We start from the raw sequence: 3089 nt of genomic DNA on the forward strand, positions 1-3089 counted from the left end.
TATATATATATATATATATATATATATATATATATATGTATATATTATCAATAGTCACCAAAAGTTACAGATTGACACAAGAGCTGAAAGGTTCGTGTATTGGCACTTATCAAACTGATTTCAAATCAAGGGGATTACATTTACATACCGGTAATAATTATACTTGTCCAGATCGTTTTAGAACAACTTATAAAATGTCACGGTCACGTGGATAATGAATATTTTTTAAACAATGAATATTTTTAAAATAAGGAGTAAGTAGATAAACAAAGGATAAAATTCAAATATGGGAAAGATATGTATGCATTGATATGCAGACATATAGAAGAAATTTTTGGTGAACATGTACACAAAACGTAACAGAAACTCGCCGCAAGGCGAGCGCTCGGCAGGAGAGATATTCAGAGGACGAACTCCCATCCGATAAGTGTTTCTGTCCTTATACTTGACACTGTAGGGATGCTGGGCCCACTCAGGTCATGACTCTTTCTGTTTTCCAAAATCCATTCTCCAGTAGTATGTTTATACATACGGACTTATTCACTGGTATTTTCAATTACGTGTGTACACATGCGTACACTTTCCCTTCTTCGTGTGATTTAGATGATAGTTTATAATATCTTTTAGCAGTATAGTTTCACTGTCAAATGCAGATACATAACAGAAATGTAGTCTTTCACAAAAGGCTACATTTTTTTTTTCTTTACCGTCTGTTTAGAAGTGTTGTGACTTACAGTATCGTCCTTCACTTTTCTTTTCTCTCCTTTGTTCTTGACAAAATAAGGACTGAAGCTCTCAGTAGCCTATCTGTCCTTATATGATGTGACTGTATATCATTATATAAGACATATGTATTTTACATGCTTCACAACTCATAATTATTTGCTTTTTATATTATTTATTTCCCGACTTGACGTCTTGGATTCCAGGTGCATTTTCATGACATATGGATATCAGACAAGCATCCATATATTTTAATTGCTATATTTTCTTCATTTATGCTCTACTCTTTGGTTTTCAACACTTCCTTCATTAACTGAGCTGAGGAAATTACTGATCTCTACATTTTGCCCCCCCCCCCCAAAAAAAAGAAAATGAAAAATTGAAAACTTTCCTTCTTTTTTTTGTTGTTTTCTTCTTTTTCTTTCTACCTCGCTGAACGCTATGTGTATCTGCTGGTGTTTTACAAATCTCTATCATTCAACAAATTCTGTCGGCCAATTTTTCAACGTAGTCAAACGAACACAAACAGAGATTTTTTTCAACATTTTTTACTTATATACCAACTTTTGATACTATTGTTTTGATTAATATTCCCGTTAGATTCCACAAGATACCAAGCAACTATTCCCAACTATGCACCTACTTTATCTTCAACACTGAAAGTCAATTTCTTCTAATTGACTAGTTTATTGTATATCACTGAAAATAGAGACCACAGTTAAACCGATACCTTCAAGTGGGCATTCAATGGATAGGACTCAACAGGGATCCTTCAACTCACCTTGCAAGCAAGTACAGCTGACAATAATTGATAATCTGATAGGAAATTAAGACAAGCACAACAAGTTTACATAATGATAGAAAGTTTATGTCCAGTATTAAATGCATCGCAATTATGAAGAAACAAATGTGTGTGTGTGTGCGTTTATAAATATATACACATATATATCTATTTATATATGCATATATATATATATGTGTATATATACATGTGCACATATATGCATATATACATATGTGTATATATGTGCATATATATATATGCATATATACGTGCGTGTGTGAGTGTGTGTGTGTGCGTGCGTATAACGAAATTTTATATACTACATTTCGAGAAATATATACACGTTTACTCTTTAATTTAATTCAGTCAATTGGCTAGAGCACCTTACCGTAGGTTTAGTCGAACAAATCGATCCCAGTACTGATTTTAATTCTGGTATTATTCTTTTGAACCGCGAAGTTTTGCCGACTTAAATAATCCGACAGTGAATGTAAAGTGTGGAGAAAACACATGTAGTAGGTTTCATAAAACTACAATTTGAAGTCCAAAATATGATTAGAAAAGAAACTCGTGGTAATCATGGAGATGAAATGACGAATGCTTTCCGGTCTTGAATAGAAAGTCTAACAATATTACTAATATATGACTTTCGGCCATATCACGCTGAGAGCACTGGTTCTTGTCCGATCACCGAAGTTAAGCAACGTCGAGCCTAGTGAGTACTTAGATGGGTAACCGCTTGGGAATCCTAGGTGCTGTAAGCGTCCCACATATAAGGCGGCGAGCTGGCAGAAGCGTTAGCATACCAGGCGAAATGCTTAACGCTATTTCGTCTGTCTTTATGTTCTGAGTTCAAATTCCGCCGTGGTCGACTTTGCCGTTCATCCTTTCGGGGTCGATAAATTAAGTACCAGTTGCATACTGGGGTCGATCTAATCGACTAGCGCCTGCAAATTTCGGCCCTTGTGCCTAAAGTAGAAAAGAATATTACTAATACATGCATCCAGAAAAGGGCTCTTCTTTTGTGTGCTATCGAAATTATAGATATCGGTAGACAGCAGAAGATGCTTCTTGTGATGAGAGTATTTTAGTATAACCAGATAATGACTCGTGGCAAGGAATATAAAAATAATCTAAGAACATTTGGGATCTACTAATTTTGATAACAATAACCGTAACGTCCACTATAATCTGGAGCCGACGAATGGTTTCTGAGCGAATTTGATAGATGGTGATTGTTTCTAAGTCTGTCCGATAAACACATTTACATGCATACATTTGTGTGTGCCCTTTATCTGTATTAGTTCCCCACTACCACCACCACCACCACCACCACCATCAACATCAACACCTCTACTTGACAACCGGCGCTGGCTTGTTTTTGTCCCTGTAGCTTAGCTATTCAGCAATAGACCAAGAGAATATGTACCCGACTTTAAAAAATATAAGAACTAGGGTTGATCTGTTACACTAAAACCTTTGAAGGTGGTGCTTTAGGATGGCAGTAGTCAAATGACTGAAACAAGTAAAACATGTGTGTGTGTGTGTGTGTGTGTGTGTGTGTGTGTGTGTGTGTGTGTGT

At 35.8% G+C, this 3089-nt stretch overlaps 1 protein-coding gene and 1 pseudogene across 3 annotated transcripts in view; both read left to right on the forward strand.

Moving 5' to 3' along the window:
- Window positions 1–3089, forward strand: part of LOC106868055 (uncharacterized) — a 675046-nt gene that overhangs the window by 158363 nt on the left and 513594 nt on the right. The gene's annotated exons all lie outside the window — the stretch shown is intronic.
- Window positions 2153–2271, forward strand: LOC128247484 (5S ribosomal RNA; annotated as a pseudogene).

The sequence above is a fragment of the Octopus bimaculoides genome, chromosome 3 (assembly GCF_001194135.2).
Source record: "Octopus bimaculoides isolate UCB-OBI-ISO-001 chromosome 3, ASM119413v2, whole genome shotgun sequence".
NCBI classification, from domain to species: Eukaryota; Metazoa; Mollusca; class Cephalopoda; order Octopoda; family Octopodidae; genus Octopus; species Octopus bimaculoides.